Source organism: Mus pahari, chromosome 3 (genome assembly GCF_900095145.1).
Source record: "Mus pahari chromosome 3, PAHARI_EIJ_v1.1, whole genome shotgun sequence".
NCBI classification, from domain to species: domain Eukaryota; kingdom Metazoa; phylum Chordata; class Mammalia; order Rodentia; family Muridae; genus Mus; species Mus pahari.
The window spans coordinates 86395928-86423672 of NC_034592.1; the positions used below are offsets into that span (position 1 = coordinate 86395928).

General features: G+C 38.9%; 1 protein-coding gene and 1 pseudogene across 1 annotated transcript in view; both read right to left on the minus strand.

Annotated features, from left to right (window-relative positions):
- The window catches only part of Trim44 (tripartite motif containing 44), a 112349-nt gene that overhangs the window by 11004 nt on the left and 73600 nt on the right, over positions 1-27745 (minus strand). The window lies entirely within an intron of this gene.
- On the minus strand, positions 1038-1331 carry LOC110318115 (annotated as a pseudogene).

Sequence of the window (27745 nt, forward strand, 5' to 3'; positions counted from 1 at the left end):
ATTTGAAATGTAAATAAAGAAAATAATAAATAAATAAATAAATAAATAAATAAATAAATAAATAAATAGACTTTACATTTTACGGTTAATAAAAGAAATCATGTTTAGGTTTTGCTTTTGTCAACATGAAATGATTCATATCTTGTTGTCATTTTCTGTTTTGGGAAACTATATTTAGTGGCCTTGATTCCTGGGGCTCCTGATGATTGCATGGCTACTCTTGATGGTACAGTAAAGAAAGTACTTACTTAAGTTAGTAAGTACTGAGTGAGAGATTCTGTAGGGATGCCCTTCAGTAGGGATGTGTTGAATGTCTTGCAGATGATTATGGGGTTTTGGAAGGAAGACTTCAGTGTTCAAGTGCAGCCAGCATCACATACTACAAAGGTTCAAGTTCAATATAACTTCACACTGTTAAAACTGATCATCAGCACTGGGTTCAATACTGATTGGTAAATATTCCTTTCCCATTTCCTATAGTGTACCATTCGGAATAAAGGTATTATAAGAAGCCCAAATTGAAATGAGAATCCATACTCATGTCTCCTTGAAGAGTATTTACATAAACTATCTGAAATAGTTTTGAATATAAGATTTTGTTTTTACTTTTACTCATCAATTCAATCATTTGTACCAGTGTAGACTCCTGGGCCTTGACTTTATACTTGGGATTATAATCTAAAACTATACTGTTGATCAGTTGTTCAGCTTTGGCCGTTAGAGTGCTTTTAGTTAGTTCTTAGCTTCCCATGCCAGTTCCTTACTCATGTGAACATTTTGGCTTGCCTTTGAGCTCTTCCTCACTTTATGGTATTAAAACATTCCCCAGGCTTGACTTATATTTCCTAGTTCTTAGAATCAGCTATTTCTCCAACAAGCCAAGGGTCGGTCTGTCTGTCTCTCCCTTTCTCTTCTCTCTCTCTCTTCCCTCTGTCTCTGTCTCTCTCTGTGTCCCTCCCTCCCTTCCTTCTTTCTTAAAAATAAAAAAAAAACAAAAAACAAAAACAGAACACTTATTTTATGACTGACTGAAATGCTCAAGATGAGCTGGATGCTCCAACAGCTGCCGTCTTGGGTTTCGGTGTTATCCCTTCATGGAATCCATGCCTGAATCTACAATAGACAATATTTAGGTGCCTCATCTACCCAGTCCTAGTAGTGTTTCATTTCTCAGCTTTGGCACTCCAGTTATACTTTCTCTGGCACTTGTCAGGGTGGCTACAATTGCTACAGGTCGACTTCTGAAGGTGGTAGCCCTTAGAGCCACAGCAGCGGCACAATATATGCATCTTACTGTGATGCTTTCCAAAGGATGATATTCCTTTGATCATCTTGGAGACCAAAGACACAAAAAGAGAGGGTATGTGTTTCTAAAGGCTCTTGATACACTACTGTTCAATCATCTGTGTGGCAGAAATCATTGTGTGCTGATTTATAATCATTACTCACATGGGGATGAGAATATGAGAAGAGCCATTTTCTCTACACTCCTGTCACAAATTGGATAATTTAAAGCATATGAAGAAAACTGAAGCAGCACTGCGAGGAAGAGGAGGGAGAGGAGGAAGACTGTCTGTTAGAGGCATATGGCAGGAGAACAGTAAGTTTTCCTTTTCTCTGACATTGTATTGGCTGTTTGCAACCTTCCTTCCTTCCTACAACACTTGTGGATCTCACATTATTGCTGATCTTCCATGGCGAGAATTGAGAGGAACCTTTCCCTACCCTCTATTAGGATCCCTGCAACTCAAGGGGGTGGAAAATAAGAAGCAGAAAATAGCCCAAAAGTTTGCCTTCCCTGTTTCCTATACCTTCAGGAAATCACCTGACCCAGTTTTCTCTATCAATAATAGAAACCAAATCTCAAGCAGTTTCCCTAAAACCAAAAACCACACACACACACACAAAACCCCCAAAAACCAAAAAAAAAAAAAAAAAAAAACCCCAAAAAAACCCTTAAACCTAAGATTTAATAAAGTCTGGGCTTCAAAATTTCAGTTAATCTAAGCTCCTAGATCTTATGTTACCAAGATAGAAGGGGAAAAAGGAAAAGATCAATAAATAAATGTTCTTGACACTAATCTCATCTCTATATGAAAAGTAGTGTGTGGGTGTGGGTGCTTTGAGTCTCATGATGACTATGAGATAAGGTCTGAAATATGTAGACCACTATATGTTGGAAGAACTACAACTCTTAATAAACTAGTGCTACTTGTATGACCAAGAGTTAAGAATGCTGATCTAGTAGTTAAACATACCGGTTTGAGTCACAGCTCTACCAGTTAGTAGAGCTTTTGAGTTCTGTGCTTTTACTTGAAAATAGAGGACAAATTAGTAACTAGCTATTTTAAAGACCCGATAGAAGGAATTAAATGAGATTAGCATATATGTGTGTACTGGCTAGTTTTGTGTCAACTTGACACAGCTGGAGTTATCACAGAGAAAGGAGCTTCAGTTGGGGAAATGCCTCCAGGAAATTCAGCAGTAAGGCATCTTCTCAATTAGTGATCAAGGGGGGAGGTCCCCTTGTGGGTGGTGCCATCTCTGGGCTGGTAGTCTTGGGTTCTATAAGAGAGCAGGCTGAGCAAGCCAGGGGAGGCAAGCCAGTAAAGAACATCCCTCCATTGCTTCTGCATCAGCTCCTGCTTTCTGACCTGCTTGAGTTCCAGTACTGTATCCTTTGGTGATCAAAGCCGAATAAACCCTTTCCTCCCCAACTTGCTTCTTGGTCATGATGTTTGTGCAGTAATAGAAACCCTGACTAAGACAATGTATATATGGTCTCTATCTAGAGAATATATTGATATAGAGTATACACACACACTCGTGTGTGTATGCATGCATGTGAGTGAACATGGTATAATCTGTCATACACCTTTATGAATGAATATCTAAAAGACTGAAATCACCACATAAAGAATGGATATTCTGAGAAACTTTTCTAGCAGACCATGTCACTTGTTGGTCCTAGAGACATTGTTCAGGCAACTATGTTAACAGGTTTTACAAGTAAACAGAAAGCCCATTTTCTTTTCTAGTTGATAAAGAAAAAAAAATGAGGTCTATATAACCACTCCAATACTAAGAGTAGATTAAAATGCTATATCATAAACAATGACTGCTCTTATAAAAGACACACCATCAGCCTTGCTGATAAAGGGCAGGTCTAGTCAATGGACTGGTATCTTTGAGGGCTATTTTAGTTACTTTTCTATTGCTGTGATAGCATGGATCAAACAACTTATAGGAGAAAGAGTTTTAGAGGCTTAAAAATTTGGAGGGTTTAGAGTCCATGACTATCACTGGCGAGGAACGTGTCCGCAGGCAGAGGCGAGCATGGCACTGAATCGGTATCTGACAACTTTGATCTTGACAGCTAAATGGGGATGGCATGGACTTTTGAGACCTCAAAGCCTACCTCTAGTAGTACACCTCCTTCAACAAGGGCACACCCCTTGCCCTTCACAAACAGCTCTACCAATTGGGGACTACGTATTCAAATATATGAGCCTATGGAGGTTATTCTCATTCATGCAAACAATCCCAAGGACATAGCTGAAGGAAGCTTATATCTAACATCTTCAACGAGAAAACTTCAAAAGCCAATTTATATCCATACAAGAAAGTTCTCATCTTGCTTCTATATTAAATAGCTACATGTTTGGAATCTTCCAGTGCTGTGCAACCAAGCTGTGAGCTAGTCTCAAGAGAGACCCAATTGCAAGTTTGATCATTCACCCCTCGCTTTAACGACCCATGGTAGAAGAGAGGTAAGAATGTCATTAAGTCTTCCAGGCTGGAAGAGTAAACATTGTGAAAGAGTGTTTAAGTCACTGTTCATTCAGATGAAATGTCACTGGAATGTGGCTGTGACCACTAGTAGAAAAACCACATACTAATCTTTAAGACGCTATTTTAGCACACATAAACAGTAAGTTTCTACACTGGTTAAAAGAGGGCCCAGATACATTACAAGCATTCACTATAGGAATGTTGTAATTATTTGTTAGATACTGAGGTAATCACTTTGCTCACATTTTTATATTCAATTTTCACAGCAGCTGTGTAGCAGCAGGGATACTTCATTTTATAGATGAAGAAAAAAAAATAAAGTGTCATCTCAAGGTCCCAGAGCTAGGCAGAACTACAACTACAACCAAGACCTGTTCATTGTTTCTAACACTTGGCAGGAAAACTCAGTGATGGTTAGGCAATCCATTAGAAGGCTCGTGAAGTTAATCTCTTGGCATCTACTCAACTAGCTTCTAGTTAATGCCTCAATGCTAAAGATTTTCCAAGGCCCTGGCAGACTCAAAGTTTCACTTTGGTGACAATTGCTAGAAAATGTCTTTATCTTATGGAGAATCCCCAATAGACATGTCAAAAGGGGGTGAGACAACGGCTACATTATTTTTTCCCTTCAGCTTTTACAGCTATAGCTTATCTCAACTTTTCTGTTATAACTTTGCTGAAAGGCAGTCTTTTCCCACAGCTTCCAGCAAATAGTCATGCAAAAGACCCACCACCAAGATACATGAGAAACAGAATTCAGATGATGTGTCCTCACATGCCCATAGTTCAGTAACAGGCCTGGCACTTAGGACACATTCTCTTGGTAGCATATCCCTCATTTGGCTGAGGTGAAGGTGGAGGAAGTGGAGCTTCAAGGCAGAAACTACATCCAACAGAAAAGAAGACCTTCTCTAGTGCTATTAAGTCTATTTGGAGAACCCTTAAGGAAGACAGCACACAATGCTAGCATTACCTACATAAGAATATGACCAGGATTACTGACCAGACTTGTCATCTGAATTATGTGCCTTTGACAAAGCCATTTAACCTCATTATCCATTATTTTAGTGATCTGTGGAATAAAATCATCAAATCACTCATTCTTTCACTGAAAATATTCATTGAACAGATGTAATATATCAAGCACTTTAATAGGTGCTGCCTTATAGCACGAGGATGACTGACAAGGGTTTAGCTCTCATGGAGCTTAATTTCCAATGAGGAAACAATAAGCACACTAATTATACTGAGTAGAAAGTGCTATGTAAAAAGGGAAACAAGATGATAGGATTAAAAAAATGATGGGTGCTTGTGTCAGAGCTATTCAGGAAAATGAAAACATGAGTAAGTATTAAATAAATAAAAGATGGAAAGTATTTAAATACTGCCTAATAATTAGTACTCAGCCACATTCAAATCTTTTTTGTAACTTCTATACTTGTCTTTTTCATCTCATAGTAGCTGAACCCCTACTATGTGCAAATGAAAAAGGAATGAAATATAGTTAAGTACCTCACAGTGTGCAAAAATGTAAGTAGTCTGTACACTTCAAGAAAAAGAAGAAACGACTCTCATATAACAAGTAAGAAATGGCTTTATCACTCATTACTGACAGATGGATTACTACCTTCCAGGAAGACACTGGGGTCAGAAGGGAGGCATGACAGGTGAAGGAAACAGCTTGAATAAACTCTGGAAGACGTGAAACAGCTTAGCATGGACACAGGGCTGTGAGGAGTCCAGAATAGCTAGAGATAAAGCATGGGAGAGAGGCTGAAAGTGACTCATCAGCGGCTCCCAGGCTTCTTTTCATGGGTCATGTCTGCAATGTCTCTTAAGAAGATGGGGGATGTAGACAGGAAAGACTAGAAGACGAGAAAGGTGTCAGAGCTCCATATGGCGTCTACCACACTGCCAGCACTTCAAAATGTGAACAAGAGCAATGTTTAAAATATTCAGGCTACATTCTGTGCAACATTACCCCAAGACAGTACAAACAGATGTTTTAGGAAAAAAGAAAAACAAATACCAAGTGGTAACTCAATCTAAACTCTGCGAGGGGGGAAGTAGGAGGCATCGGGCTGCGGAAATGTACTTATATGAACAGGACTGGTCTGAGACTCTGCATCAAAGAGTGTCAAGAGCCAGTGTACTAACGCTGAGGGTCTGGAAGAGACGCTTGCTTCTAAACAGAGCCCAAACAGAGCCTGGGGTTCCCTTTTTGCCAGAGCCAAAGTAACTTGTCTGTCCTAAGGCCCATGCCAGGGACAGAAAGAAAACTCTCTTAATGGGGAAAGAAAACTCCGGGGAGACATAGATGTCTTCAGCCAATAAGCCATAGGTCTCTGTGGAACAACTTCTCCAGGACTCTGAGTAGATGATTTATAGAAGATTACTGGGGTGCCTGATTCCTATTCATCTATCTCCTCTCTTGCAGTAGATATGTTTACTACTGGGAAATGAAAAAATGCTATGAAAACTCTCTCTACCTGTACCCTAATCCACTATTCAAGAAGCTGAGAAGACAGACAGCAGGCACAGAACTCAGCTGAATCTGCAGGGTTTCTCTGTACAGCTCTGGCTGTCCTGGGATTCACTCTGTAGACTAGGCTGTCCTGCCTCTGCTTCCCAAGTGCTGGGATTAAAGGTGTGCACCACCACCCATTGAAGAACTTCTATAGTAGTTTTTGCTTACTGGCCTCTGCAGACATACTTAAAATAATGAAGGCCTTATACGTTTCTCACATGCTCAGTATCTGTTACTTATAGAAGAAGTAGGTTCCTAAGACAGGTTCCTATATTCATCTAAAAAGGTGACTATAACATGTTAACTTCAGCCCATCTTACCAGAGGATCTTTTCTGGATTGTATTCCAGTGTTATCCGATGAGAGACAGCACCAGTCTGGTCATTACTAGAAGAACCACCCCCTCCCTCCTCAAATCCATGACAACACCAAACAGGGAAGAGGGATGAGTGAAAGGAGAGAAACATACACAGCAGGAACTGAACATGGTAGCCTTCCATTTATTACATGTCATCGAGTTTAAATTAAACAAAGCTGTCTGCTCTGTACTCAAAGTGTTCTGCATACTGGAGGAAGTAACAGAGTATATGAGAAGCATCCAGGGCTTTCATTACTTTCAACAGCTCTGCAGAGGCCAGTAAGCAAAAACCTTTCTATAAAAGTTGCTCTTCAATGGGTGGATGAAGCACTTGGGAGGCAGAAGCAGGACAGCCCTGCACAGAGAAACATTCTCTTGGAAAAAAAAAAAGGGGGTGGGGGAGGGGGAAGTTCTTAACTATTCTTTTCATATATTTGAATTTTTCATCTGATTAAGTCAAACATTGGCTGTGGGACTACCATAACCCAGGTGAGTACCAGTAAGTTACTGGATGAGCCAGTTGTCAGTTGTAATCACTGAGATGGTCGGATGAAGGTGGGTGGATGGTTAGGCTTTACTGGAGAAAGAAAAATGCCCAGCTTTAAAGGGGCTAGGACTAGTAAGTGTAAACACGGTGCTAAACACAGGTAAGGATTGTTAAAGACACATTTACTTTCCTCTGTTTTTCCTAAAGCCAATTTTCCTATGACATTGAAATGACACAATTCTATAACTTCAGACTCCATCTGAATCTGTTTGGGCTTATTTCAACACAAATCTAGTGTCGTGGTATTTATTTATAATACTTAGAAAATTGTCACTCTCTGCTGGCCCTACTATAAGGCTCTGCCAGAAAGAATAGTACAAATACCCACAAGAGCACCAGGGGACAATGCCCCGAGGCAAGCCTAAGTCCCTGCTAAGGCTACCCAGTTGAAGGTCATCGTCAACAACCTGGATAACAGCTTCCCTGCTGTCAAAACCAGCAGCCATGTCCAAGAGAAACAAGGGTTAGCCAATCTTTCCACTTCTTAGTAACTCTCCTGAAAAACTGACCTCCCTTGGCCTCAGTTTTCTTGCTTGTGACTCTTTTTGACTATAGCACAGGAGACACTGGTAAATGATTCCTGTTTCCATGAAATATTATGAGGACAATGTCTGCCTACAATAAATAATCTACAACATACTGCTCTGTTCCTGCTTCCTTAAAGGGTTACAAGAGTCTCAAGATGCTTACATTCTGAGCCCCAACCTGCCTTATTTAATACAGAACAATGCACTACAGACAGCCTCTACACTAGCATAAGAAGTTAACATAAAATACATAGATTGCTTTGCTTTCCCAACCCACTCTTAAACACTCCCTGGCAATCTTCACTGAGGCCAGGATAAATGTGGAGGAATGGTTAACAGAATAAGGATTTCATGCATCAATTCTAGGAGAAGGGAATTCTTTTGGGGGTTGTTTTTATATTTAAGATCATTTGCTGTGAGACAACAAAGACACTCCTTTATTAAACTATTTTAAGGACCGATAGATAGATAGATAGATAGATAGATAGATAGATAGATAGATAGATAGATAGATAGATGGATGGATGGTAAATAAAGCCCCAGAAGTCCGTTTTTGTTGTTGTTCATTTGGAGAGATGGTTATTTCTCCACAAATTGATTCTCCAGGTATCTCTTCAGTCAAACTGTTTATAGTACCAGGGGCCCTGGTGGGCCTAACCCACTAGTGGTTAGTCATAATCATTTGTTCACTGAAGAGAATGGGCAGACAAAGCCCTGGAAAATTAAATGCAATGGAGGCTGGGAACTACTGGTGTATGTAAAAAGCAAGATGATCCCCCACTTACCTTTTAATTGTTTTAATTGGCATGGATGGCTATGCTTTATATATGTAAAGTCTGAGGCTTACAGTTGGAGCCCACATTTGGCCAATTATAAAACCCATGGTTTCCAAGAAATAGAAAGTGGGGGCTGACTGTGGATTTTTGTCAGGCCTGCATCACTCAGTTCTCATTAAGAGATGGATGGGCGCTAGGCAGAGTATGGTAGAGCTTCCACGCACCTGATCAAAAGACATTTCAATCTAGCCAGTCTCAAGTAGACTATAACACAATCTCTCTGGTGAATCTTTCTTTGATATTTTGGTTATCATTTATCAAAGAAAGGGGTATATAAAAATAAAGAAAATAAACCAAGTAAACTTTTGGGGAGGGTGGTATTTGTCTCTCTGAATACTAGTGCCACCAGCTGTTAAATGTGTCACATATAACCTATGTAACAGTGTGTGAGCCTAAATAGGAAACTTACTAAGGTTCTAGCACAGAACAATATTTTTTTAAATAAACTATTAATGTAGCTTTTGTTTTATTTTAGATTAATAGTTTATAAAGCTCACAGGCTGACATCAGCTTATTCTCATTCAATAAGCAGTATTTACAGTTGAAAACCAAACAAGACAAAAGAACTGAAGTGGGAGTATAGGGGACATAGATGAAGAAATAATCATATTTTCTGTAGGGTTGGCTCTCTCCCATATGCTTCAATCATTTTAGAGTTGAAGAGCTTTGCGAAAACTGGATATATGTGGACAGTCAGGAATGTTGAGGATTTAGAAGGTCAAAGATTTGTGGGATGAATTGATGCAAAAGGCTTCTTAGAGTCTGAAAAGGTAAATTTGTTAGGAACTCTGCTAACACGGGCATCTCATCAGAAGCAGTGCTCAGGCTGGTTTTCGGGCTTCCCTGACAGTTTATTTGAACAGAGAGCAATGAAATGAGGGAGATTCGTGCTGTTACCAAAGTATTCCTGCTCTTACCTATAGAGGCTGAAGTCTGAGCCTAATAGGAGCACAGACCAGAAGTTTCAGTCTTGGTCTGGTGGTAAACTGCACTTGCCCTGTGTTCAGTCCACAGAAGCCTGAAGCAGATGCAGCTTCCCTCCATGTCCTTTTCAAAAAGGCTCTGTAGGCTGAAAAAGACCAACACTGCCCACAGCAAAAATAAAATCACTGCCCTTCAAATCACTGCCCTGAGGAAATGGTCAGCATTATGGCAGACTGCCTCGACACAGGTCTCAAATGTTTTTGTCCTCTTGATATTTCTTCCTACAGATTCACCAGTCACCCACTATTTGAACCCACAATGGGGATCAGAGGTACAATTTAACAGTTACGTATTTGCATTTTAACTAATCCCTTAAAACTAGGCATTTGATTAGACAGACTGTATAAAGTATAAGTAGGTTTCTAGGACAAGTAGGGCAAGCATTAGTAACTTTCTAGTATGAAGGGGCAGAAAATAACTTCTGTAATATTACTGCTTGGGTTTTATCTAGGCTTGTATTTCTGGACAGGCACAGGGAAACTAGTTCTTCCAGTTATTGACAAAAAGAGTCAGGTGTATAAAAATTAAATCTTGAAAGATGCAGAGAAGGAAAGTACCTCCCACACCCATGCAACAGAAAAGGAGACACTGGAAGTTCGATAATGAATTTTTGGGTAGATTTTTTTAGCTATAAAATTCTGGTGAGATTTACTATCACAAAAAGATACAGAGAGTATTTTAACTTCCCTAGGCCAATTTCTAGAAAAAGTCTTAGCCTTTTTCTTCTTCCCTTCCTTCCCCTCCTTTTTTGGGGCAACATTAGTTTGAGGCAAAGGAACATTTTCTGAACCCTTAACACATATGTCTTTAGTATATACAGATAAACATAATACACTAACACATTCTAAGTTTAGTTTACAACCACTATCTTGTCTTAGATTTAATAAGTCAGTGATTTTTTTTTTTTTTTTTTTTTGGTTTTTCGAAACAGAGTTTCTCTGTGTAGCCCTGGCTGTTCTGGAACTCACTCTGTAGCCCAGGCTGGCCTCAAACCCAGAAATCTGCCTGCCTCTGCCTCCCAAGTGCTGGGATTAAAGGCACACGCCACCACTGCCCGGCTATAAGTCAGTGATCTTAATCAAAGTAGTCAAGTTTTATTTTGGGGACATTCCTAGATAATAACAAGATTTAGTTAGTGTAATACAAATGTAGTATTCTTTTGGATATTATTATATTCTGTTAACTACAAGCCCTATTAACCCTTTAATTTCCCTTTAACTTGTGAATAAAGACTTATAATACTGGCTCTTATAAGGTTTTTTTTCCAGGCACTCTTTAACTGCTAAGCTCAGAAACAATGACTGATAAATTGTGTATGTCTATGTACATCTCACATAATGCACCCCTATAGACAGGTTGAGTGGCCACACCATCATGTGTAGATACATTGTGCAAACAAAGGAGACCATTTCTTGTATAACAGAAGACTATATCCCCCTTCCACAAAGCTTCCAGAGCTTTATATCCATACTTATCCTTTACTATATACCCCAACTCATAAAGATCAACTACTCCCAATCCCAGCATACTCTGCTACCAAGTGGGATTCTGTCTCACTCTTCACCCTCAGCACTGAAGGTTATGCCAATATCTGGCTGATGGACAAGCAGATGGTAGGTCCTGAGCACGACAGCAGCCCCTGGTGGCTGTGCACATAAGGATAAAAACCTTAGAGGACTCCCTGTTCCCTGCCTTACAAAATCTAAGTACAGTTTATACCTAAAAAGTAGCCCAAACATTCACAAAGAAAACCCGCTTTGCCAGTAAGCATAAAAATACTCTTCAATTTGCCCTTTCAGAAAAGACCTAGAGTCTCATTTCAGACACACAATTCATTTTGATCAAACCATTGCATCTGCTGCATGAATACAAGAACATATGCACACACACAGGGCACCCCTCATTTCCTCTGGAGTAATGGGAGCCTGGGCAATACTTTAAGCATTCATTTTCTCACATAAATTAGAATGGAGCACTGAAAGCACCAGTGACATCTGCATGAAAACAAAACGCAGTCATTAGAGTTGGTGCTATTACAATGAAAGGAAATGTATTCATAATGATAGAACATTTAAAATAATGTGTTTCTAGATTCTGTGTTCATAAAAACAATAATGAAGAAACAGCATAGGTTACATAAATTAACAGGAGTAACAGGGGCAGAGTACTTCCAGAGCTCTGGGCAATGTCAGTGGCATGGTACATTCCTAGATACACGGGGACAAAATTTTGACAGTGAAAAGATAGAAGAGGCTTGAAAAGCATCAGCCTGACACTAATAAAGTCTAAATTCTGTTTCTGCTCCATTCCGTCCAGCTTTGTGATACTGGGCAAATTACATCAATACGTGTCTATACCTCTGTTACTTAGATATATCTATAAAATAAGGAGAACTCAATCCCCTCCCACCAGCCCCAGGAAGGAAGAAAATTACAACACAGATAAAGTGCTTAGCATGTAAGGTATTGTAGGCATACAAATAATCAATAAAATCCTTTTGTTTTTGTTATCCCTAAGTGTGTGACACTATGATTTCAGCATTATTTAATTCTCCAAATGAAGTGGAATTAACAATCCCCCATTTTCTTTTCTTTTTTTTTTGGGGGGGGGGTCTGAGACAGGGTTTCTCTATGTAGCTCTGGCTGTCCTGGAACTTAATTTGTAGACCAGGCTGGCCTCGAACTCAGAAATCTGCCTGCCTCTGCCTCCCGAGTGCTGGGATTAAAGGCGTGTGCCACCACGCCCGCAACAATCCCCCACTTTCTAACACACAAGCTTATTATGAGCAGCAAATAAAGTATATTTGTCAGATATTATATACCCGCTGACTTGGTAGTTGTTCCCAGCTCATTCTACTAAAGAATATTTGCATACATATCCTACACTGCAGCTAACATTAGTTGTGCAATCTTGCTGCAATGTGTATTACAGGAAAAAAAAAATCTGGTTTTGGTAGTAGGGTTATGAAGTATGCTCTTGGGAAAGTGTTTATTTCGCTAACAGAGACCTTTCATCATGCTTGAGCCTGGATACAACATCTCAAACTGCAGCTCCTTTTCAGTCATAAAAAGGGAATCCTAGGGTCTGCTGATGACTGTGAGTAAAGGTGCTTGATGCCAGCCCTGCCTCAGTTTGATCTAGGACCCACATGGTGGAAAGAAACAACTAACTCTTGCAGGCTGCCTCTGACCTAGGAAGTATTCAAAAGAATCATAGGCCTAGATCTGGGTATACCTTTTCTTTGCCAAGATTTTCCTTCCCTTGATTTCAAACCTGCTGAGTCCAGCACGGCCTTGGTGAGAATGGAATGACATGGCTCTTGCACCTGGGACAGGGCCAACAGGGCATGGGACTCAAGTGTCTGGTGGCTGCTGTGGGCATAGGGCTTGTTCATATAATAATGTATGTATTTTCACATTCCTCTAAGGAATGTCCTCCCTGTTAATGTTAATGACTCCATGATAATTAGAAATAGCACAAGTCCAGAAGTTGAGTGAGAGTATATCTATGTCTTTAGCAAAATGGTATAAACACTGGGACCTTTAGAACAGTCCTTAAGGCTGTGGAAAAGAACTTTAAAACATGAGTTTGAAAATATATAATTTCTCAACTATGCAAAATATATAAGGATGCAATATGAACTGTATAAGGAGTTTCACAGATGCAAAGGAACAGAGGATGCTACACTATGAGTCAGCTTGTCAGATTCAGAGACAGGTAGATTCCTGAGTTCAAGGTCAGCCTGGGACAGAGTGAATTTAGGTCCAGGCTTGGTAGGAATGGTAATTCCAGGGCAGAGTCCTGCCCAGCTATTTTTATTGTGTATGCTTTTATTGCTTGCTGTCTCTTCCTAAGGGTCCAGGGGCTATGGTCATGGCATGTTGATTTATGGAATGGTCTAGAAGGAACCTGGAATAAATAACTGAACTGATATATAAATAAAATCCTGGGCTTTTGGTCTGGGGGAGATGAGCTAGTAGAGTGCAATAGCAGTTTTCTTTTGGATTTTTTTCCTGAGGAGAGCTGAGATGTCTGGAGAGTGAACATAGCTCTTTTAGGATTTTTTTCCTAATTGTATTTTTGACTTTGGTTGGAAAACCCAAGAATTACTTAGAGAGTGAATATAGCTATTTAAAAATGTCTCCTAGTAGCTATACAGAGAAGGCTCTCTGATTTTAATTGGAAAACCTAAGAATTACTTTTAGAATTTTTCTAACAGGATTTCCGACTTGATTGGAAAATCCAACAATCTTTATAGCAGCTCTTCTGACTTTGGTCAGAAAACCCATGAACTATCCAGAGAGCATTTACAATTTTTACTAGCAGAGAGAGAGCTGTCTTGAGCAGAAAACTAGCTGTCTCAACAAGAGTGTTTTTTAGAATAGCAAGAAAGGGCTGTCTTGAGCAACACACACACACACACACACACACACACACACACACACACACACACACACACTTCCTCCAGCTTCTATTTCTTTAGCCCTAGACATTGAGTCCACAGGGTAAGACTTGAGTACATTTTCGAGACTGTGAGCATGTGTCTACTCTAAAACATGAGGGATTTCCTGTTCACTTCTTATCTGATGCTCACTTATTTTATTTAAATGGGTAATGTACCCACAGAGATAAGGACACTGATCCATTTTGGAGAATTGTGGGTGTTGATGCTTCCAAAACATGAGTCCTTAGGTTTTATCAAATCAGAGCATTTGAAGCCACAAGGTCTGCTGGAGAGAATACTTGTTACAGCTTTTTGGAAAACCCCAACACCTTACATTCATTTCATTCTTTTTATTCACTTGTTCATCAATAAGCACCAAATAAATGCCAACTGTTTGTGTAGACCCTGAGCAGTTATTAAATGGTACTCATTATTACTAAGAAGGTCTCCAGTCTACAGACAAGAAACCTGAGGCTAAAGAGTTTATATAAACTACCTTCTTTTTTGCAATATATTAAAATTTTTATTGCTTATTGCATGATTACAATTTGTAAAGAAGCCAACACTGTCTTCTAGTTAGCAAGTATTAAGATGAGTGCGCTCTTGTGCTCGCTCTCTCTTTAATTTTTTTATTAGCTATTTTATTTACATTTCAAATTTTATCCCCTTTCTTCATTTCCCCTCCAGCCCCCCATCCCATCCCCCTTCCCCCTGCTCACTAACCCACTCACTCCTGCTTCCCTGTCCTGGCATTCCCCTACACTGGGGCATCAAGCCTTCACATGCCTCTGCTACATAGGTGGCTGGCTTCAAATTTGTAATTCTTCTGCCTCACCCCTTCCAAGTGCTGTGTGTATAAGCACACTCCACTCCAGCACACTTGATTTAATTAGGTCTTTGTGATGTCAAATCCTATGCTGTTAATAGCCACATTCTAGCAAGTAAGTTCTGAACATGCCTTGGTACCTATAAGGGTGCTTAGATACTTTCTTATAGGCTAGATTATGACTTTCCTTAGGTTGGAAGGCTATATCTTATTATATTTCCAGTCCCCTACGCAATACCAACAGTATTTGTTGAGTTACTTGATAAGAATGTGACTCCTCTTCTAAAAGACATAGCATAATAAAAATGGCAAGCTTATGTGAATAATTTAACATTTAAAAATGGAGCAAAGCACAAAACTACAATGGGTCAGTGTGTATATGAAGAGAGTGGGGAGTACAGCCAAGGACATGGACTTTCCTGTCAGTCCTCAGCAGTCAGAGGAGCTAGACTAACCTCAGCCACACAGACTCAAATCTTCCAAGGTGTGACAGGTAGAACGAGTAAATGAACCGGGCTGAAGACAGACTGTGGAATGGTGAAACACACATTCCAGTTCTAGCTGGTGACCATCCTGGAGAAATTGTCACCCAATGATGCTAAAGTTATTCTGAAAGAAACTGGAAAATCTGCTCTTTAATGTGAAATATTTAGATTTTAAATACTGATCTGAAATTTAAAAACTATTCAAAGCAGACAAAACATACCTTTGGGACAGATTTGATTGATGACTTAAGTTTGCAGTCTTAAAATTCAATTAGTATCTCATAAATTTAAAAATATTTTCATGTGTATGTGAGTACATGTGTACAGACATACACGAGGGTGTCGGATACCTTGGAGCAGGAGGTACATCCAGGTGGTCAGCTGACCAATTTTAAGTGCGGGGACAGAACTCTGGTCCTTTGCAAGAGCAGCACAAGGGCTGTCAATTGCTGAGCTACCTCTTTAGCCCTATTTCACAATGCTCTCATATTCACAGGCCCTCGCTTACCCTCAATGGACATCAGATTGTGAAATTCTTCGTTTTTTGTTTTGTTTTGGGAGGGGGAACAAATTTATTTAGCACATTGCAAAGAGAGCAACATGCAAGGCATGACAGTCTTAATCTTCTAGCAAAAGCATTTCAAGTACTTAATTAGTTTTCGTATAAGAATTAAATATATCAATTGACTATAATATATTATAATTATAGACATATATTTAATGAATAATTAGATATATTAATCAAGTCATAGGAGAAAAATATTAATGCTAACTCTATCCTAAAAAAATAAAGTTGACATTTTTATGAGTACAGCTTAATATTAAGATTTTTCCATTAAAGTTTTAGATTACTTAAAATACATCATAGATTTTATTTCTATCTTGCAATTTAGAAATTATATTTATTAAATTAAGCAAGTGGGCTCTATGATCTAATAGCAGTATAGTAGGAAAATATGTACTCTTAAGATTTATACTCTAAGAGACAGTTCTCATCCTAGCCTTTACTAACGCTCTAGTTTGATTTCTGTTGCTTTGAATAAAAACTATGACCAAAAGCACTTGTGTATAGTTATGTGCTCTGTGTTTGTGTAGGGAGGGCAGGTACGGGTATAGGGGTGGTGTATGTGTGTGTTCCATCTTACAGTTACATCATTGAGGAAAGTTAGGGCAGGAACTTAGGCAGGAGCCAAAACAGAAACCATAGGAGGTTTCTACTGGCTCATAGCCTCTGGGCTTGAATCAGCTTTTTTTTTTCCACCCTTTTTTTTCTTTTTAAAATACAGCCCAGGCCCACATGCCTAGGGATGTAATACCCACAGTGGGCTAGACCTTCCTACATGAATTATCAATCAAGAAAATGCCACACAGATATGCCTACTAGTCAGTCTGATGGAAGCAATTATTCAATGGAGGTTCCCTTTTCTCAGATGTGTCAAGCTGACAACCAAAATTGACCTTCAGTAAATTATGCAGCTTCTTAAGTAATCTCAACTACATCACAGGACTTTCCTGGGTAGTAAAACGAAATCAAGGAGACATGCTGCTTTGCAGGGTGCCTGTTACTAACAGGGTATTAACTAGTAAGACTTCACTAAATTCTGTTCTGTGCCTATGCTCAAAGTTTGAATCCATGTTAAATGCTCTCTTTGGGCCACCTAAAATGAATCACTGAGCTGTTAATCTTCATTCTTCACTTAAACTTCCGTTAAAGCATCTTACATGGTAGGCCTAAACAGGTCTCTTTCATCAGAACTCACAGACTTTGACCCAGAAAGTGCTACAGTGAAGCACAGTAATTAACGTCTTAGACTGATTATAGTGTGAGAGATGTTTTCCTACTGTCAATACACTCTGCAGCTACCCACCATTCCACTACCTCTACCTGACTGAGCAAGTCCTCAGGGCCAGTACCATCAGGAGCCTATAATTCTAACGGTATCCATCACTTACTGACTATATGAGTGCTGAGCCCTGTTCCTGCACAGAAAACCTGAAGGTCACAGGTCAACTCAGTTCCCATGGATATATCCATTAAAAATGATTTGAGTTTTGACTTTTGAATCTACATTTATCTTAATTTCAAAGGCCATGCTGTCTAGACTGCACTAAGTTCCCTCTCTTCAAGTAAGAAATCTTGGGTATATGTATTTGTGTATTTGCATTTGTATGTATGTGTTTATGTGTACATATGTGTATGTCCTCCTTTCATAAACACACAACATTTAGAGACTGTTTATCCATTATTCCCACCACAGTAGAGAAACAGAACTGGCAGTGCCTCCAACCTCCTTCCTGATTCTCCCTCTTAAAACAGAATACCAGCATCGAGGATTATCCATTGCAAATGACATCTGACTGATAGAGGTGGCAGCCTTGTATGATGACAAGTCTTTTCTTTGCTCCTATCTACATCAAGTAAATATTATCCTCAGTTAAATCACATTTGTGATCCATGCTTTTATTCCTCTCATCATAACTGAAAGAAGCACCTTGATAACACCCTGCTCAATATTATTCTTATCGTTAAAATCGTTCTGGATCATGAATAAAATGAAAACTCTATGATCCTCAGAACCATGATGGTGGGGAACACACATCGCCTTCTATTACATCTTTATCCAAGGTGGCCGAGTAGTTGATGACAGCCTGAGTTAGAGGTGAAGAAGCAGACACTTAGTTGTTGAGTCTTACCAAGTCATGCCTTATTAGGTGAGCAGATATCAGAAGAGTTATTTCTTACCAGCTCATGTTGACCAAAACAGCCAGAAACCAATGTTTCCATCTCTAACACAATTTACTAACAGTTAAAGTCATAACACACTGCTTCAGTCTTCCCAAAGTCATCTGACATGCATTTATCACAAATCCCTCATAATACATTATATAACACATTATAACAACATCAGTGAGGGATGAATCACTTTTGTTTCATGTATCAGAGAACAAGGTTCCCCCATTAATTATACTATCCTGAACTGGCAATGACCACCTAACTCAGGAAAAGTTAACCAACAAGTGGTTTTGCTGGGCTTTCTCTGAAGACAGCAGTAAAACAGTAGTAAATCTGGCATCACACAATTCCTGTAGAGCTGAGGCCAAAGTGGTACTTGGGCTATTTGAAAAGACAAAGGAAGATGAGAAACACAAGGAAACAGAGGGGGATGTTCTATTGTGAGGACAATACAGTAAAGAAGCAAAGCAAAAAGTGAAGAAAGCAATAACGGATGTTCTAACCGGACTCCACTATCCTCAGGAAACATAAACACCTTTTTAGTTAGATAAATAACACTTTTCCATATTCCTCACCTCACCTTGTGTTATCTGAACTATTTTAAGGGGGCATTTCGGTTTGTTTGGTTTTTTAACCATTAAATGGCTGTTGACTAACACAACAACAAACAGGAGACATGAGAACAGCCAAAAAAGGGAAAACTAAGCTTTTTTTCCTACCAGAGTCTACATAAAGTATAGAGAAGAACAGATGAAATAACTTTAAGATGGAGAAGGCCTCAGTGCAAATTATGACTTCTTAGAATACACCTCACTTATTTCAATCATGTTGATGTTCTTTTTAGAGTCAGAAAGGTACATACTGGGGAACCTCTCCTTACACAGTAAAACTTGATGCCAACAAAGGACGTAGAATGATGCTTCGATATATACTTCATTATGGACCATAGTTCAAATTTCCCTTGTAACTAATGTGTAAATATGATGCCTATTCTTTACCTCCATCAATCAATGTATATTGTTTAGTTACTGATATAGAGGCCAATGTAAGTGGAATTTTCAAGATCTGCTAGGATGACTAGTCTTTTCCATGTTTCCTGTTTAATACAGTTGTGGATGTGGGTTCTCATACTAGTATGCTGTAACAGTTTCTTCAGTGGACTATGAGTGCCTCAAGAGCAGGGCCCATGCTTAACTCTTATTTCTAAAGTACTCTGTCCTGTCTAATACTCATGCTTGTGAAATAAAGAGCTGCCTCTTAGCTCTATCTCATGGGGAGGTTATGGAAATAATAGTTAAGGTTAATTTTTTTATGTAACAAATCAACTAGGGTTGCAATTATATATCTAAATGGTTCGATTATATCAACTTCCGAACCTGGGTTCTACATGGTAGAAAATGGAATGGACTACCACAAGTTGTCCTCTGCCCTCCCATGTGCCCAACCTCACCACATTAAGGAAATATAATTAAAAAATAATTGTTGTTTACAATTTATTTACTTTAATTGTATAAACTTTAATTGTTATATACAATAGGACTCTTCTTTTAGGGAGCTCTAAAAGGCAAATTTAATATTGAATACTCAAAATCTCCATATAACTGAAAAGGTACCAAACTCAGCATTGTAACTAAAACGATCAGAATATGATGATACAAAGATAGATTGTAGTATCTTGTAAACACAATCCATGGGTCAGGCAAACTCCGGCAGGTAACTATTGAGCTATGTAAATTACTTCCTGATACCAAAATGAGAGTGAGGGTGGGGGTGGGTGAAAGACATCAGTCTTTCTCTTTGGAAATTGCACTTTGCTACTGACTTCTAAGGAAGGAGACAGTGGAAGCCATTAAAAACTGTGATATGATGCTAAAAGATCTCATTTATTCACTGTATTCTTCAATTCAAAGAGGATCAGGTGAAACTTAAAGAGCTAAATGTCATCAAGGTACATTCAATGGAAAACCAATTAATAAAACACAGTGATGACTCAGATGTCTAACATCTGAAGCTACAGTGAAGCTTTTTGCCACCTCTCCCCCTAAATCAATGTCATCTCTAGGTAATCGGTGAAGTACTGACTTATCACTAAGTGAGAAGCTAAAATAAAAACTTATCTAGTAGATGCAGTTTCTTCCTAATCATCTTACTGCAGAAGGCCAACTTTGACTTAGGTGACTGACGATAGCAAAAGTAAATAAAGATGCGTTGCTACAATCTCAGCACTGAGATTGTTAACACATGGATCCTATACAATGAGAAAGAGGAGCCAGGAAACTGCTTCTCACTCATCAGGCAAGTTGCTTTTTTTCTTAAGAGAAGCACCAAATAAAGGATAAAAGACGGGCAGGAGCGTGTCCTTCAGAAGGAAGACTTGGCAGAGTTTCTGACTATGTAGAGATGAGGCAATAGGGAAAAATAAGATTTCTCTGTAGAGCTCTAGGCTGGCATTTATAAAGATGTTATGATACTGTAAAGTATACTGGTGGGATCATATAATGACACCAGGATATCAAAGGATGCTGGAGAAATGTTGCACAGAAGGCTACATTAACTCATGACTTCACAGCACCGTATGTTTCCGAAGATCTGACCTTGCAGATGAAGGATCAATTCTATTTCCCTTTTGGATTTCTAACACAGCACAGGAGAAAGTGGAGGAGAAAGCTGAGCAAAGCTGAAGGCCACACACACCAGTGCACCCAGAAAAATAGCAAATGGAGCTGTTATTAACACCTTTTGTTTCTAAACTAACCTTCCTTCCCAGGAGCACCACTTCTATTCGTTTGTGATCTCCAGAAACAGCATTTAGGATTACATAGAGTTAGAAGGAATTTAGAGAGGCACATCAAATTCAGGACTCTCATTTTCTAAATGTTTAAACTCTGGCCTAAGGAATTTCAAGGCCTTTCTTGAATGTATTTAACTAAACAGTGCCCTGCCAGGTCTCTGAGGCCCATGATCTTCATTTAATTCATCCCCCTCTTCATTGTTGCTGGAATGGCCATGCTCCCCATTTTCTAAGAAACAGCCATGGGCTAAGGAGTCCTTCCCAGTCATTTTTCTATCAAGACCATGGCAAGAAGGGCTCACTCACCTTAAACAGAAAAACTGAAGGACTCCAGGGCTTGTATGCAGGAGCTTGCATATCACACAGAGAATGGGACACTGATGATAAGTTAACAATAGAGATGAAAGTGGAAATCCAAAAAGAGGAATTAAGGAGTCAACAAAGTCTAACCTTGAAGGAAAGGTATGGATGGATGGATAAAATGAAGGAAGGCACCGAAGTCTCCCAACAGTAGAGCTTAAGATAAGAACCTGCGAAAATGGCCACAGGCCACAGATGTTGTACTAGATCCAGAATAATGTTTTTTGGGTCATGTAATGAAACCAAGATTTCCCCTTTACATACAATAACTTCCCTTTAATTTAATTAAAATATTATCGTGCTTTTCTTTGACAAAACCAAAAATTAGTAAAACACAATAAAAAGAAAAACATCTTTAATTCAGTCTCAAGACCCAACCAAGTCTTCACGGGTAAAGCTGTTGGTTCACTAGACACTCAGTAGACCCCAGTGAATAGACTCTGCTACAATTTTACTAATTATTATGGCCAAAGGAATATAATGTTCTATTTCACTTTTCAATATTTTGATAAAGAATTAATGACTGTAATTTGACTCAGTTCAGGAAAAAAGTTAAAATAGAATACATATTTATAAAATAAAAAATTTTGACTTTTGCAAACATTTATCAGGATAAATTTTTGTGAGGAAAACACAATGGCAAGAAAAAGGAACAACACATAATTGAATAGTTTATATGTACTTATTAAATGGGTAGTGTGAACCCCAGCTTATTAAGATATTATATTCCACTATATAAAACTTAAAAGTGGCATAAAAGCAATTATAATTATCAGGCTTAAGGCTGAATGTGTTTATGCCTGAACATCTTTGTCTTGTTCAGTTGTCCGTCCGTCCTTCCTTCCTTCCTTCCTTCCTTCCTTCCTTCCTTCCTTCCTTCCTTTCCTTCCTTCCCTCTTCATTATTTTTTCCACAACCGAAACAAGTAAACTTCCACAAGAGAATTAGAGCTAGAAATATATTGAGGGTAAGTACATAAAATGTATTATATGATGTATTTATTTTTATTTGTATGATTTCATGAGGTGCCAGATCCCCTGGGATTGGAATAATAGACAGTTGTGAGCTGTCTTGTGGGTGCTGGGAATTAAACCCACGTCCTTAGGAAGAGTAGTCAGTGCTCTAATTTGTTGAGCCATCTCTCTAGCCCCAAAGTATAAAGTATATTGTGATGTTCCACAGCTTCTGTTTGAAGGCCAATTTTAATTCTATATAAGCTCATTGAGTTGTATACTCTTTGGGTCTGGTTAATCTTGGTGTGTGTGATGTTTTTACTTATTTCTAAAATTTTTAATTAATAAGTAAGTAAAAAATTAACTCTTAGTTGAAAAGATCTTATTTTTAGTATCATATATACTAATAACTCTACTTATAAAATAAGATTTGGAAAGATAGTTATTCATTCAAGAATGTAATGAGTGAATATAATGTTCTATAGCAAACTGATGAAAAGGCCAATAAAAACAAAACAAAACAAAAAACCCCCCAAACAACCACAACTCTATGTCAAGTCCTTCCTGACCCAGTAGGAACAGAATGCGTCAAATATAGAACACATTTTTATGTGGCACCAGGATTTCACAGAAAACCAAAGCAGGATCCGGAATAAAGTTCCTAAGAAGTGCATGTCAGGAGGCCTGGATAAAGGAAGTGAGCAAAGCAAGTGAGCATCCAGGGATAACCAACCATTCAGGCACACAGAACCTGACACAGGACACAAGGGCACAAAGGTCACTGTGAAAGAAGGAATTTCTCATCTGTGGAAAAATAAGACATGAGTGTAGTTTAAAGTGACCAGTAGTGTAAGTGACCAGCATGAGGGTGGAGTGGTAGGCAGAGTGTCAGCTGGGACTTTATAGTCCATGTTTGTTCTGTGTAATTCTAAAACAAAGCTGGGTATGATACACAGTCACTTCTCTCAGCATCTGAAGCTTCCTCTACTTTCTATGTGAAGAATGGGATGACAGGTGGAGATGGAAGGGAAGGTGAGGAACAGTGGGAACAACAGCAGAAGTCTTGGAGAGAAGTTATGCATCCTGGACCACGAAGTTAACCTGGAGTTAGTGACATATTTTTGGATTTGACAGATGCTTGAGGATAAACCTGCCAGGGCCTATCAATTAGGTAGATAAGAATGCAAAGGAAGCCGGGCGTGGTGGTGCACACCTTTAATCCCAGCACTCTGGAGGCAGAGGCAGGCGTATTTCTGAGTTTGAGGCCAGCCTGGTCTACAAAGTGAGTTCCAGGACAGCCAGGGCTACACAGAGAAACCCTGTCTCGAAAAACCAAAAAAGTTATATAAGAACGCAAAGAAAACAGAGATGATGAGGATGACTGCTACCCTGATGAGACAGGATGTTACCGTTTTCTATGAAAAGAGAGTCAAGGATAAAAGCATTTGGGAAGAGAGAAGAAAGCAGGGTCATGTTTTGAAGAAACCCAGCTCTGAGAACAAAGACATGTATGATGGAACAAGAAGGCTTCCTTTTAATCCTCTTAAGTCCTCTCAACACTTGTAGCTCTAGCTGAGCAACCCTGGACAAGCCACTCTTCATTCAATTAATCACCTGCCTACTACATGGAGAGCAAACCCATCTCTCATGACGGAGATGTCTGTGGACAACCTGTAAACTCTAAAGGTGATGTATCAAGGTCATTCCTTGCTTCTCCTTCCTTAATTCTCTTTGTTAATTCTGGTGTTTGTTTTAGTGACTTATCTTTGAATCTGAGATTTTCGATATAATTATGTCTTCATGAATACCATGCAAAAAGACATGAGGATAAACCTGTCAGGGCCTGCCAATTAGGTGGACAACTTGACTTCTTATCATTCAATATTATTTCCTATTTAGTAATTTACATTTTAAAGGGTATAGTATATTGTTTTTGATGGTTTTCTCATATATAACCTTTTATATATGTTATCATACTAGGTTCTTAATATACACAAATTAACAACTAATGCATCTATTTATGACAGATGAAAGGCAGGCAAGTTCTACTTAGGCCTTTCTGGTCTCACTATCTGGTCGTTGGCCTGCAATTCAGAAAACTGAGCATCTCGGTATACAAACCTTTTTGCCATCGAAGCCTAGCCATATTAAGAAATTTCTGACACACTGAATGGCTACTATTTTCATGACCTTTAGTGAAAAACCAACCAATCAACCAGACTATTCATCAAATGCAGCTTTTGATAGTTTGCAGAACACTTTTTTTTTTTTTTTTGGTGGCTCCTGTCCACGTGAGACACCCTTGATACCTTCCAGATGTGACCAAAGAATAAGTCAATTTTAAAACATTGACTTTAAACTTAAAAAAAAAAAAAAACCTCAAAAACAAAAACAAAAACAACCACAGTAGACTGCTGCTTTACATTCAGTAATGTGCCTTGCTGCTTTCCTGTATTCACTCATTTAACCAACATCTGAATACCTTTGTGCTACATGTCTGGGATTCAGTAGCATCAGAGCTAAGCTACTGTCAAAAGCAAGATAGGAAACCAGGTGTGGCAGGATACTCCTAGCATTTGGGAGGCTATAGCAGAAAGATCCTGAGTTCAAGGCCAATGTGGGTTATTACAGAGCAAGACCCCACCTCACAACACCAAAAATCAAAACAAAACAAATAGAAAAAGGGATTACAGTGTTAATTAAAATGAAGATGATGAACCCTATTAATGATATTTTAAAACAAACTTATGAAAATTATCTTTTAAAAATAAAGATGATTTTAATAAGAAATGATGGAAATTAATTATTGTCTTTTAAAAAATAAAAATGATTTTTAAAAAGTCTCAGCAGCCCTTTCTAAGTCACCTTCTTCCAGGAATGGACAGTCAGCTTTATTATATGTTCATTATATGTACATTTGATATTTACATCTTCATTTGTGGTGGAAAGAAATAATAATAGCAGTGATGGAGTATAGAAGTCCCAGTATTTTGAAGCAATGTGCAGTACAATTTCAAAGTATGAGGGTACAGGACATTCTATCTTTTACAGCGTCTTCCTGGACGGCAGCTCATTAGCAGCATGCAGTGGAGATGAGCGGCACGCCCACAGCTCATCTAGAGGAACCCTGCTTACCACGAGTGGTTTGGGGGAAAGGTACTTTTTTGATTACATATGGAAATGCTAGGTTAAAGAAAAGAAACACACCTTATTATCACAGGACACCCTACCCTGTTTCAATCACATCATGGGGTTGTAGAACTCCAAGAGTTTGAGAAATAGGCAGCATTTGCCAAACTTAACACTGGCACATGGAACTGAGTTTAGAAGGTCAAGTTAACAGTTCAATTCACAGTCTTTCTCATTCGTGGGAAGACCTGTGCTAGAGGATTTCTACTTGTAGCCTCATGTGACATTGGTCTTTCTAGAAGTTTGATAATTCTTTAGGCTTCCAGAGGTTTGAGCGAACAGAAGGAAAGAAATGTGGAGACAGCATAGGCTAATATAGTGAAGAGACCAATCACCACAAGGATTGTGTGTGCTTTTATTTTCCACTAAGATCTAATATCTAGCTAACACTGTGTCACATAGGTTGGACATTTGATGAAACCTGTTATACAGCCTGATAAAAAGTATGATAGAAAGTTCACTGAGATTTTAGATGACAGTCACAACTTTCTTAAGCCTTTAATTACTTCAGTTTCTGTATCTATTGTGGTGGTTTGAATATGCTTGGCCCGGGAGAAATGGCACTATTAGAAGGTGTGGCCTTGTTGGAAGAAGTGTGTCACTGTGCAGGAAGGTTTTGCAGTCCTATGCTCAAGCTCCACACAGTATGGAAGAGAGACTCTCTCTGCCTGGCTACATTTGGATCAAGACATAGACCTCTCAGCTCTTCCAGCATCATATCTGCCTGGATGATGCCATGATGATAACAGACTGAACCTCTGAAATTGTAAGTCAGCCTTGATTAAATGTTATCCTTTAATTAAGAGTTGCCTTGGCAAAAAGGACAGACGGGATGAGAAAGAAATTAGGGAAACAACACCCTTCACAATAGTCACAAATAATATAAAATAACTTGGTGTGACTCTAACTAAGGAAGTAAAACTGCTTGTGGACGTTGTACATCGTGGTGCGGAGCCTAGTGCGCACCACGATGTACAACGTCCACAAGCAGTACCCCCTGAGCTCGTGTCTCTAGCTGCATATGTAGAAGATGGCCTAATCGGCCATCATTGGGAAGAGAGACCCCTTTGTCTTGCAAACTTCATATGACCCAGCACAGGGGAATGCCAGGGCCAAGAAGTGGGAGTGGGTGGTAGGGGAGCAGGGGCAGGGGGAGGGTATGGGGAACTTTCGGGATAGCATTTGAAATGTAAATAAAGAAAATATCAAATTAAAAAAAAAAAAAGAGTTGCCTTGGTCATAGTATCTCTTCACAGCAGTGAAACACTAAGACAAAATTTGTACCAGGGATTGGGGTATTGCTCTGACCATGTTTTTGTTTGGAGGATTGTAGATTTTGAGCCTTTGGACTTTGAAGTTTTTAATTTAATGGGCCGTGATAGGAATATTGCAGACATGGTGCTGGAGGAGCCGAGATTTCTACATCTTAATCCAAAGGCATCCAAGAGAGTTTCTCTTCTGCACTGGGCAGAGCTTGAGCGTAAGACCTCAAAGCCTGCCCACACGGTGACACACTCTGTCCAACAAGGCCACACTTCCTAACAGTGCCACTTCCCATGGGTCAAGGGTATTTTAACCACCACATGACAACTTTCTTCTGCCTTTAATTATTTGTTTCCATAGCTATACTTTCAGAATATTCTTAATTTATTTCTTGAACAAAGGACTGAGAACTATTCCAATGGCCTTTCAGACCATAATCATATCACATTCAAAAGCACTGTTTCTGTTAACACACATTAACAACATGCCTTTAAAATACCCCTCTATTATACAGGATAATTACATTTTACAGCATAATAATTGAGCCAACTGAATTAAATTCTGAGACTATTTCATATGCACATTAATTTACTAGGTTTGTGAAAGTTCTAGAAAACTGTGGGCAAGCTCACATTTTTCAGTAATGGTTATCACTCTGTTTCATATTTTCCTGCCAGTCAGAAGGATTGAGAAAGCTTTGTTTTGTATAATAGAGATTAAAAGGACAAACAAGGTTCCTAAGAATGTCTTTTTAAAAATTACACCCCATTTACATTCCTAACTGTACTTGATATTACAGAATATAAGGACTTAAATGTTATCATTTTCTCTTCATCTCTGTCTCTATCTTCCCTCCCATATCTCTTCCTTTCCTTGCCTCCTCTTTTTTTTTTTTTTCCCCTCTCTGAGACAAGGTCCCATGTAGCCCATAGTGGCTTATAATTTCCTATGGAGCAGAGGCTGAGACTGAACTTGAATTTTTGTTCTTGCTGTCTCCCTTTTCCCAGTGCTGGGATTATGCCATTTCTGTGATGCTGGAGATTAAACCCATGGCTCCATATACCTGAGGTCAAGACTTTACTATCTAAGCTATATCCTAACAGGATTTAAATAGTTTGTTCATAATATAT